The sequence below is a fragment of the Leuciscus leuciscus genome (genome assembly GCF_965113295.1).
Source record: "Leuciscus leuciscus genome assembly, chromosome: 16".
Taxonomy (NCBI): Eukaryota; Metazoa; Chordata; class Actinopteri; order Cypriniformes; family Leuciscidae; genus Leuciscus; species Leuciscus leuciscus.
The window spans coordinates 34,191,807-34,204,559 of NC_138740.1; the positions used below are offsets into that span (position 1 = coordinate 34,191,807).

Here is a 12,753-nt window from a genome sequence, read left to right on the forward strand (position 1 = left end):
TGCAGCGACCTCTGCTGGTGAAGAATGAACATGACGTGGAAGTGGAAAATCAAGCACATAATCCTCCAGGTAGGTGGGCACCCGCCGGGTACGACTTGGATGAGGATCTGGCACTTGTTCTCCCTCGTAGTAATTTCTGGATGTAGCCATAGCATCGATCCGGCTCGAAAGACCAATTTGTGGGATATTATGTGCGCAGTGGGATGTTTGGAACTCAACTGGCCTAATTCTTCAGTTAGAAACAACTGCAGCTACTCCAGAGTGAACTTCGGCCATAAAAGTCGAAGACAGGTTTGCGTAGATATTACACATAAAAGTGTTTTATAGTTATGAGCGCACAGCAATACCACACAAGGAAAAAGACATAAAGAAAATAAACAATGCCAGGAAACTCCGTATAACGTTGGTACTGGATGCTGCCGAATGAAACTTTCTGTGCATGCATCAGACAAGTCTGAACAAGTTCGACTCGCCCATGCGTGAGGCGGGGAATTTTGTACTAATATATCCTGTCATATAGTCTACTTACTATATTCAAATACATACATATATAAACTAAATGTATTATACAATACTACATCTTTACAGTGTTTTCCACTTGTTTATTGCACAGTATGTGGTATGAAGGTTTTAGCCGCGATGCTAACTAATATAATGAACTTTATGCCACAAATGGAAATCATTGACTTATTGTCTTAGATATATTTTTTTATCATTCAATTCAATGTATTGTATACGTTCTGTGTCTTCAAATTGCTGATAACTAATTTAGCTGATTCCTGCTGTCGACATTGACGTTTGTTATGAATAACACAAGTGGTTATTATAGTTTGCTCTGTTTTGGTTTATTTACAGGTGCCCTCATTCTCTCAAATACCCTTTTAAAGCCCTTTACTGGCCAATAAATATTATACGGAATACTGTTTCCGGGTCGAAGCCTCTACTTCTTAGCCTGGCAAGCCAGACCTACATCAAGATGTTAGGTCTGGCAACTCACCATTGGCACGGCTCAATCTGAGGGGTGGGATAAACTGTTGTCTTTCAAATTCCCTCTGCACGCAATAGGATAGCGCTAAAACCAACCAACCAGAGCGTTTTCCCACCAGTAGAGCTAGTTGATAGATAAACTTTTGCCGTATCTGGTTGGCAAAACTACGAACACATCTTCCTTTAAGAATGACTTAAGTGATGTTCTTTGTTCTTTTCTCAAAGAAAAGCTTAACTCCAAGTCATCCAGAGTCGCGGCCAAAGCCGATTCGAAAGATCGCCGTTCATCAGCAGCAGCCACCATTCTTTGTTTTCAAGTAACAGGGAATTCACGCAGAACCGTCACAACTCTGCCGTCATTATGTTAAGCCCGCCCACCGACTCCATACACGATTTGATTGGCCTGACTAGAGTTTGGTTTTTCCAGCTCGAAAGTCAACGGAGAGTTGCTAGACTACCCTGGTTGTAAAATAAATTTTGCTGCCACTAGGGTGCGTCTCGATTTCTAGGCTATCTTGTTTCTAGTGAGAATACTCAACAACCATTTATGAGCACTGTTGATTCAAGTCACACATTTAAGCTTTTCAAAAGCCATAGCGTACATTACAGTCTCCTGTCTCAAGGCATCCCAGACTTCAATATTTTACGATTCAAAATAGCTGAATAACTAACCAACTGAGATTTCGGTATAGAGATAAAAGTTAGGATAATAATTTTCAGGAATATTACAGCACAATGAATGTATATTAGCACTGTTTGTTTGTTTTTGGCATCTGATAGAGCTTTTGGATTTGGAAACAGTGACGTCAGACTTAACTAGCTTAACAAAACTTAAGTGAACTCAAGTGAAGATGCACATTTTTAATTAGGGTAGTGAAAATGTTAATGTCAATTTTTTTTACATTGATTTATTACATGGAACATGTGTTTCCATGCTTTTTGTTGAGATGTCTTTTCTTGTATAGCCTATTGTATATACATGGTTGATTATTCGTGTTCCTTATGTATTATAAAAAATTTTTTTTGTATTCATTGATATTAATCTATTACTAACTTTTTTTTCCAGTGCATGTGTATGTATTAAAATGGATCTAAAATATGTAATAAACCATTCTTATTTTGTATTTGGTACAGTTTGTTTATTATAATAGAAGTTAATGGTAACCATAGTAACAACATGAAATAAAAACAAATAAAAATAATTTGGTTCCTGGAGGCACCCAAAACGGTTCCACAAATACCCCTTTTCCACCAACAAGAACCAGGTGCTGGTTCGGAGCTAGAGCTAGTGCCGGTTCGGAGTTGGTTCGACTGACGAGCCTCCAAAGAACCGGTTTGCTTTTCCACAGGCTAAAAGAGCCAGCGCAGAGCCAGGTCTTACGTCACAGCTACGTCTCATCTTTCCCAGCAACGTTAGCGCGGCGGCGCCAAACACAAACACATCATCAACAACGTACGTTGCTTTGCTATTGATGTTCATGGCTTTGCGGACCTACATCGGCATCCAAACACGGCGGATCCAACGTGTTCGCGCGGCTCGCCATTATTTGTACAGATGGAGATTTCTGCAAAACTGGTTTCGTCCGCGAAGCCCCGTCTAACTTACTCTGGACTTCTGAAGAGGACCAAAGTGCAAGAAAGCAGCTTGTTTTGTCGTCTGACCACTGCTGTTTTTGTTTAATCGCGTCCATCGTGTTTAGCTGCTGTTAGCTCGATTAGCTGCTATTTGAAAATGGCGGTCACAAGTTTCTCTTCAGTCTTGTTGGCCACGGTAACCCCGCCCCCAGCCTCTGACGCAAGCGGTTCTTTCTTGGCTCCGTTCTAGACCCTGCAATGATTTGGTGCTACTTAAGAACCAGTTTTACTGGTTCGGAGCCAGGGTCCGAAATTAACACCCGCCAAGCGCCAAATGCGGGTAGATTTTCTGTTTGGCGAGTAAATCTCAAAAGGCTATCCGCCACACTGGCGGGTGAATGTTCATACCAAAATATGAAATTTTAAGCGCGCACGCGGTCTTCTGCCTCTAAGAATGAGCAGAGAGAGAGAGAGAGCGCGAGAGCCCCGGCCGTGCGCGCGCACTCACTATTCAGAGCGGCCAAGCTTCCCAATACTTTTTGACAAGCGTGCTTGACAGGGCGGCCAGAGCTTCTTTGCAGCTCAAGTCGGTGGCGGTGTGTACGTACAGTTAACGCTCTATCTGTTGACGGCACTGAGGAAAAAGCTCCCGCCACTGGAAGAAGCGGTCGCCGCCCATTTGTGTCCTCCTGCGCACCCATCAAAGCCGTGCAGAACGTCTTCAGCACTCGCGGATCGTGCAACTCCGCCGCTGGCCAGGCTGCTTCTGCTTTACACACCATGGTCGTTCTTTTCTCGAGAAAAGGAGTTTTCTCATAGCGTTTGCAACGCAATACTCGTTCTCTTATCTCTCAGGGAACCGAGGTTATAAGTAACCGAGTAGGCTACGTTCTTCCTTCCCTTCCACATGAGTCAGGTAACAAAACTGACAAAAAAATTTTTTATTTCACCCCAATGATAATATTTCATATATTTCTCACATTTTGATCTATATATATATATAGATTCTTTTTTTATTATACATTTCAAATTTTGCTCTGGACAATTTTTTATGTTTGTATTCAACATAATAGGCATACCTTATTATCTCAAATAAAAGTACTGAAATTAATGTATATGTGACAAAAAAAGGCTGTTTATTATTTTGGCCGGTAAAAAATATGCTTGGCTGGTGGATTTTTTTCATCTACCAGTCCCCGTGGCAGGTGAGCCAAAAAGTTAATTTCGGACCCTGTTCGGAGCTGGTGCTTTGGCGGTGGAAAAACAAAGAACCGATTTGAAACTAGGCTCTGGCTCCGAACCAGCACCAGCTCTGCCTTGGTGGAAAAGGGGTAACAGTGCCTAATATAAGAGTTCCTCAGGAAACCGGTGTGGTTCCTCAGAGAACCACACCTTTTTAAAGGGTGCCTAGAGGATCTACAGATGGTTCCGCCGGTGTGGCAAAGTGAAGAACCCCAAAAGGTTCCTCCAGGAACCTTTTATTTTTACAGTGTAGATAAAAGAGTAGAGTGGTCAATGCTATCAAAAGCTGCCAAAAGATCGAAGAGAACAAGAAGTATTTCCGGAATCAGTAGAGAGATAAATATCGTTTAGCACTCTAAGGAGGGCGGACTTAGTGCTGTGAGCAGACCTAAAGCCAGATTGAAAAACCTCATATATACAATTATTTGACAAAAAGTGTTGGAGTTGATCCAGCACAATTTTCTCCAATAGCTAAGAAATGAAAGGTAAGACAGAGATAGGCCAAACATTTTTTACAACAGAAGGATCTAGTGAAGGCTTCTTGAGCAGAAGAGTGGCCTTTAGTACCTTACTTCCTATTTGAGCCAATGCAGATGAATGAGCAAAGTTATTTCAGGGAAGGAACGCCCTGATTGTAAATCGAATCGTGATTGGTTGGAGTGAGAGCGTTCTATGATGATTGGTCAGCGAAAATGGCTGTGATCAGATTGGCTTAAGTAGATGGTGGGTGGAGTCAATTTATTTGTGGATTAGTGTGCAGGTCTTGATGCTAGAAATGTTTCAAAATCCACAAATGTGTGTAGGGATCTACAAATTAACAGGAAGTGACTCACAAATGAATGCCAGGCAGAGTTGTGTTTGTGACATATACACATTTGTAAATATTTTATGAAAGAATAATCTTTCATAAAGTTTGGAAAGGTTTAAGCAAATTACAAGGATATTCGCAGGCTTTACCGCACAGGTTATGCTGCTTTGCTTGATGTTACTCTTGCAGTGCACGGTCTCGCCTGCCGGAATTTTCCTCACAAATGCTCTACTAAGGCATCATTTGTGTCTTTTGGAATGCAGTTGGCTTACATTACAAATATGAAAATCACTGAGAAGGCAGCTATCAATTTAAAATACTCACGCTCGCGCATGCGACTGTGAGCGAATCATTGGTTAAATGTACTTGCATCTCAAAATGCTTTTATGACGCGAAATTAATGTAAACGCGGTCAGTTATATCTTAAACCAACAGGACAAACCACATGTTAAAATTTCAAAAAAAGATCTGTGCATTAGTGTGGATGCAGCTTATCTTATCTAAACTGAAAAAACAACAAAAAAAAACCTCACAGCTCTTGAATGGAAAACGTTAAGACAGCCTACATTTAAAATACAGAAAGCACTCTTTGTTTATTGCTTGTAATATGTTTTTTTTGCTTCTCTTTGTTATTTACTAGCTTTCATATTTTGAAGCTATATTATTTTATATAGCCTATTTTAGCCATTAATCATTATTTTTAAAAATACGTATAATTTCACATGTAATTAAATAAAGATTTTAAGTGTAATTAATAAGTTTATGATAGATCATGTAGATCATGTAAGTAGATCATGAGGTGCCTAAAGATTCCCATCCCTACTATACAATGATTTATTGCTTGTCTTTGTCAAATAATACAGAAGATAAAAGAACTTAAAAAGTAATCGCATATTACAACGCAATCGCAATATTGGTAAAAAAAAAAAAAAAAAAAACGCAATTCGATTATTTTCCAAAATCGTTCAGCCCTACTGCAAGGCTTGAAATCGCATATGCTCCTGAAATTTAATCTGTGCGACCTAAAAATATATTTGGGAGCATTTGTGTGAGTGCAAATAATGGTTGTGGTGCGACCTGTTTTCATTCCACTACAAAACGTTTGCAAATTACTGCACAGTGTGTACCTTATGTGCGCTGATACGTGGTGGCCGGACCATCATTCTATCCAACGTTACATAACCAATCAAACTTCATCCTTACGTGCTTAACTTTAAAGCAGATTTTAGATTGGTTAATATTAGCTGTCAATCACTCCCACTCCCTTTCTCTTTCTCTTAGAATATTGTCTTTGAACTTCCGTTTTTGCAGTCATTCTGTATTGCTTTGGCATCGCTGTCCAGGAGTAATTAGCAGGTGAAGTGGATTTACTTAATGTAAAGTTAATGAAAGTTATCATGAGGATTGTAGTGTTTAAAGCAGATGTCTTAACAAATGTCAGTAGACCAGAAATATTTTAAAATCAAGCCGTTCATTCATAAATACGCAAGATCGCTGTGAAAATACAGACCGAAGACAGAAGACAAAAGACAACGAGCGCAGCGCTGAAAAGGGGCGGGGCTACATAAGGTATTATACGCCATGGAAAAGACTATGCACGCTAACCATTACCATAGTAAACATGGTAAATATGAACGCTTGAAGAAATCAGACAAATCATAGATGCTAACACAATCCTCTTTTTTATTTTATCTGCCAGTAGCCTAACGTTACTCTTTATATCGGACTATCATAAAATAAAACAACGTTTTTGCGGGAGCTTTCTCTGACTGAAAATATAACTGTACTGGGAGAGTGCTAAAGCTCTATATCGCCAAGGCCGATATATCGGCCAATATTTTGCACTTTTAAAATATCGGCATCGGCCGATACGTTTTTCTGATTGGCCGATGTGTTGGAAGCGGGACTTTTATTTTGACGGGTTGCGCTGAGAACACCAGCGCCTGAGAAGAGAACAGCAGCGCCTGATCACACAGCGCTCACTCACATTCTCCTTCTTCATTAGTTTACGATCTCTGTCAGTCATATCTAATACTTTGTTAGACAGAACTGGTAAACAAAGAAAGTAAATGGTATGCAAAAAAGTAAAGTGTTGCTTTTATATTTGTTACAGAAAAGGCAAACAATTAAGCTAAAATACTTTCTCATTTACTGTCAACATTCAGCAAATGCGCATCTACATAATTTAAACAAATCTCTGAATATCTAATAAACATTTCATTTTACAAACCTTGCAGATTTAATGGAATTCAGCTGTGATATCTTGTGAAGTGTGTGTTTGTAACCTGCATAAACGTGTTACTGCAAGTGACGGTCGGTCCGTGCGAAGTGAGTGAATGCGAACAGAAGATCAGCTTCACAGGAGACACGATCGAAAAACTTTAAATCCTTCATTTTAAAATATGCTGATATATAACCAGTTACCCACTGTGTCATATTCATATAGTTTTCACTGTGTGCTGTACGTAATATTAGCGTTACCTTGTCTTTATTTGAAAAAATATGATTACCAGTGCGCACAATATTACCAGATTAATGAGTGCAATGTTACAGTGTTTACTTCCTTTTTATTCACATATTCATACATTTTTAAACAATTACTTTATTTGTGAAAAATACTGTAATAGGATTGCAGATTCAAGAAGTTGCCATCTAAAGTATAAGCATGTTTATTTTAAAGGTGCTCTAAGCGATGTCACGCGTTTCTTAGGCCATAACATTTTTTGTCACATACAGCAAACATCTCCTCACTATCCGCTAGCTGCCTGTCCCCTGAACACACTAAAAAAAAAAAATAAAAAAAAAACGCGGTCTCTGTAGACACCACAGGCTCCACAAACGGCAACAAAAACAAACTGGGCTCACCCGCACCACGAAACATAACAGTGTTCCAGCCAATAACTGGCAAGAAGTATTTGAGGGTGGGGTTTGGGGGGTTAGTGCGCGTATACATGAAGGGGGGTGTGGAGGAGAGAGAAGCATGAAGAGGGAAGTTTGAATTATGGCCGACACACGACCAAAGAGACGACGTTCCGATGAACAAATTGCAAAGAAGAGGGACAAGGATAAGGAACGCACAAAGTACCGAATTTACATCGGAAAAAACTTCGAAAGGTGGCGAGAACTCCGTCGGCAGAAGGGCTTCCAATCTGACATTCAGGTTGCTCTGTTTTTGCTAAACAGGTGGGTAATTTTTCTTTCTAAATTGACGTTCACCAAAACAAGGATGTAATTAGCTAGAACTATGCAGTCAGCGTTAACTTTGGTGAATACAACATATATGTTTCTAGCAGCTAGCTATCAATCTCTATTGTAAATGATCAAGCAAATTCACAGTAGGGCGACAATTTGTGTGAATGATTGTTTTCACCCACTGTTTGTTATGAATTTGAATGTTCATTTATAGGCTATTGACAACTTTGACTGAATTTGTTAACAATGCCGCTGATGTTTATGCTCACTGGGAAACGCGAAGCTAATGTCATCTTGCTATTATTGCGTCCCTGTATGGGAGCTATAGTTATAACCTCAGGTGGCGAAACAATTTTGTGCATTCTGTTCTGCAATATATGAAAGCATTTATCTAACTTGGCGACATTACAAATTGAATGAAGTATCAGTAAAACTCAACTTTGTTTGTAGTGACTACTTTGACTTTCCTTTATGCCGTAAGGAAGGGGAGGAGGGAGGAGACGGGATGAGGAGGAGGGAGGGTCTAGCTAGCCTCCGTTTTGTTTGACAACAATTCGAACGTCAACAAGAAGTTACGTCTCCCGACATCGCTTAGAGCACCTTTAAAGATGTTTTCTAATTTATTTAAAAATTATAAAATATTGATTAAAATAAATATAAAGTAGCCTATATAATAAAAATATCGGCTTTATATCAGCCATCGGCCATCCTGCTCTCTAAGATATCGGCAATCAAAAAAACAATATCTGTCGACCACTATTATTGTTTATTTTAATATGTCCTATATCTAACGTTACTAAATAAACAGAAAAAGACGCGAATGAATAAGTAAGTCTGGCCTCTTTCTTTTTTTAAATAGACCTAATGGTAAACCACTTTATTTCTGTGTGGCTAATGTGCAGTTTTGACAAATTAATTCATTATGATCAAAGTATCACTTTTTATAGTACACCTGTGGTAAAACATCGATTCGTGGTTTTTAAAATTCAAGTAAACAACAAAAATGCCAGCAAACGGTCACTTTTATCATGTTTGTTTGGCGATCACGCTAGTTTCCAGTCATTTCTTTCTGATTCGTTTTCTGATAAAACTTCCTTTTTTTTTTTATAAAACGTCCATTTGTTGGTGAAATGATGGGTTTGTTTGACCTTGTTCCAGAGAGGTGTGTTTTAGTGAAGCGCTGCAGAGCTTCTGGCCCGACGGTGGAAACACAGTGTGTTTTGGGCTCAATGCTACATGCCCGGGGCATTTAGCCCAGCACGGCCCGTTTAAAGCCCTGGCTAGCACTGGCCCAACAGTGGAAACGTGGCTTTTAATATCATAATAAATACTTTGCTTGTTAATGGATGAATCAGCATTTTTTGAATCTATCTCTTGAATGAATAATTCAATAATAAATTTGTTTAAGTCACTTGTCGCCATCTAGTAGTGTAACAATGTAATCGATACAATTGTTATTTGTATATGTTACTTTCAAAAGGTGCTTTTCTCTATTTTGATTGCTTCTGTAGACACCAGGGTTTATCCAAACCATAATCTTTCATTCTAGTTCCAATTCAAGTTCTTCTGTGATAATAAGAATATCTGTAACACAAAAATAACAATACTGTGTAGTTGAATACTCTCTGGGTCCTTCATTTTTGGTGGGTGCTCCTAACTTTTTGTTACCAGTGCTACCAAGTAAAAAGGTTAATTTCGAGCCCTGAGCTGATTTTTGTGTTGCTCTTACGTTAAATATGATTAACATGCACTAAAAAATAATTTTACCAGGTTTCATTAATTCATTACATAAAATGAACTCACAACTCATAATCCTCACAAATTAAGTGAAAAGGAGTCAGTAACGAGTTTACGTTTCACATCACGAGCGTAACTTACAACATCAGTCAGTTAATTTCGAGTGAGTCACTAAATTAACTGACTCGTTTCCTAGTTTGTATTTAGATTTCTCCTAATAAATGATAAAATAAATGTACTCACAGTCTGAAACTGCAGATTTAGAGCAGAATGAACGGCTGTGTTCCACTTCTCGTGTTTATGTCCCCTTCCCTTGCTCACTTCTCTTTTTCGCCTAGACTCGGGTGTGTGTCATTGCTTCGGTTGCTCGAGCGCCTCTACTGGCGGAAACTTTCATAGCGTCACCTTCCTAAAATAATTGCCCAAATCATTTTCAAATGACTTAAGCAATTATTTTAGGAAGGTGACGATAGATTAGAAGAATAGATAGGCCTACAAGACAACCAAGATCAGATCTGTTATCTTGTTTGAGATACAAACACGATCTATCTCCCCAAATATGTTTGATGAGGGATAGGCTAAAATTTTCAAACTTCGAATCTGCTAAGGAGTTTGCAACTGTATTTAGCCTATCTGGACTCCCAACTGTCGCGTTTTACAGATGTTGTTGATTTTAATATACATTTTGACTCCATTTTAAAGTTAGTAATACACTATTAATAAAAATGTTAGAGTTAAGAAAGATACCTCAAAAACTCCAAAACTCCAGTTCTTCCCGAGCAGCTCAGTGCAAGTTGTTTGATTTCTACCAATAAAATTAAAATCACAGTCCTCACAGATTGATAAACACCGTGAATTAAATCCGTGTCATTTTTGGCGCTTAATAAACAAATAAGCCGGAGCTACTTCTCTCTGTTTATGTCTATAGCCGTTTCTCAATACCAAGTAGGCCTACGCAAACTTCGGACTTGAGTCCTTGGTAGTTCGGACTTGACAAGTTCGACTCACGAGAACGAACTCCCGAGGACGGGAGGACGCAAGTCCGATAATTCTGCAAATGGAACAGCGGCGTAGCCTACTTAATAGCGTCACTCAGCTCGCTCTGGCTACTCTGGTTATCTCTTCATGTATATCTAGGCTATAAATAAAACAAAATATGTTATAAAACACCACTCTGCCTCTTTTTATTTTAATTTTAAAAAATCTTAAACATAATGGCCACACAAATGTGGTTCAGGCAACGTAATTGATTATCTTCACTGCATATATTTAACATCACGAAATATAAAACACAACCCTGACTCTTTTTGTTTTCATTTAAAAAATATGATACATAAAAAAAAAACATTATAATATTGATCATTAAAACTAACATTTAGCAAAAAGAGACAGGGTTGTGTCATTTTATTTGATATATGTAGCCTACATAGAGTGAAGAGAATGTAGGCAACATGTATAATAAAATATTTTACATGTTTTAAATATATAAAATAAAATAAAATGACATAACCTTTTTTGTGAAATGTCAGTTTTAATGATAAATAATAGCCATTATAAAAGTATAAGTAGCCTAAAAGGTATAAGAAGCTATACAATAATAAAGCAAACGATTCAGTCAAACATAATTAAGTCAGCTCTCTAGGCTACAACGTCAAAGTTAAATAGACTAAATAAAGCTATGAAACTTCACTTTGCCCTCAGCTAAAACGTTTTGCCAGGGAACAAATGATAGATTAATGAGACAAATAAATACATAAATAAATCGCCCGTTAGATATACACAAGACGATTTATATCTCATGTTAAACCACTAGACTAGAGACATCCGAGCCAGCGGCAAATGTCAGCAGCACTAACCGAGGAAAGGCTGTTCTCGGCGGGGTACATGAGCACCGAGCGTCCTATTGCCTGGTTCTCACAACTCCGAAAACGTCAGATCAAATTTTCAAATAGGCGCTATCTTTATAAATAAACCAAAGATTTGAGCTTTAAACAAATACATTCTCGCCTGAAATACTCTTAAAACTACATTTCGTGACACAATTACAGCAGTATTTTTAAATTACGCAGGGTTTCTCCTCTGCTATTGACGCTTGCTGGTTGGTGTGAGATGCATTCTGGGATACCTGGCTGTCTCAAGTCCGCACAAGTCACCTCTCGATGCATCCTCGGTAAAAGGGGCGGATCAAGAACACATCCGGGGATTTGAACTGGACTTGGCTATATGTGAACTTTGAATTGGAACAGTACTTGGGCAGCGACTGATGACGTTTCACAACTCCACAAGAACACTATACAGACAAGAACGCATATTGAGAAACGGCTAATGACAAGTAACGCAGGAACTTGGTTACTCCGCGGCGGTTGCGTCCAGCTCTGATTAAACCAAATAGTCCAAATATAAACACTTATTATTGGCGTAATGTAGTGATTCAGGATAAGACAAAAACACTGTTTGGAAGATGGATTCATAATGTACTTATCTAAATATTTGTATATTTTGAACGATAGTGTACGTTTATGAATCATGGTGGATTCAACAACATCACATGGTTGAAATGAAAGCAAATGGCGTCATTTAGAGGAACATCCTATTGAACTATAATTGCCAAATACAGAGAAACTCATGCAATTTATTCATATTCAGAGGATTGAGATGACACAAAAATAAGCTTGAACCAAGACGCGTTCCATTTTTTTGGTTTTTTAACCAAATTGTTTGTCAAAATACAAGGTAGGCCTATAACCACAACGCATAACTTAACTAACATGAGAAAATCAAACTATTTACATGTAAGTGATGATCTGAACTAGAACATTTTCTTACTTAGACACCTTCGGGCAATGCTTTTGCTTATGTTTCAGTAGAGTAGAGAAGAAGGTGAATCTCTTTCCACATGAAGAGCACTGGTGCGGCTTCTCTCCAGTATGAATTCTCTTGTGATCTTTCATGGATCCTGACTGAGCGAAACTCTTTCCACAGTGTGAGCACTTGAACGGTTTCTCTCCAGTATGAACTCTCTGGTGTCTTTTTAAGTTGCTGGATGTAACAAAGCTCTTCCCACAGTCAAAGCACACATAAGGTCTCACACCAGTGTGAACACTCTCATGCTCTTTCAAAGAATACAGTCGTGAAAAACTCTTCCCACAAAAAGAACAAAAGTGAGGCTTCACAGCAGAATGAACTTTAAGGTGTTTTTTTAAGTTTGATTC

At 38.5% G+C, this 12,753-nt stretch overlaps 1 protein-coding gene across 5 annotated transcripts in view; it reads right to left on the reverse strand.

Moving 5' to 3' along the window:
* The window catches only part of LOC309478147 (uncharacterized protein), a 206,570-nt gene that overhangs the window by 20,485 nt on the left and 173,332 nt on the right, over positions 1 to 12,753 (reverse strand). The window contains exon 1 of one of the 5 annotated variants that reach the window (XR_014198829.1): positions 9,785 to 9,868. The exons of 3 other annotated variants lie outside the window; for them this stretch is intronic. The gene's annotated coding sequence lies outside the window, so the exon portion shown is untranslated. Of the gene's footprint in view, positions 1 to 9,784; positions 9,869 to 12,753 lie in introns of those variants that run through there. One more of the 5 variants, XM_082141713.1, reaches the window with a different exon arrangement.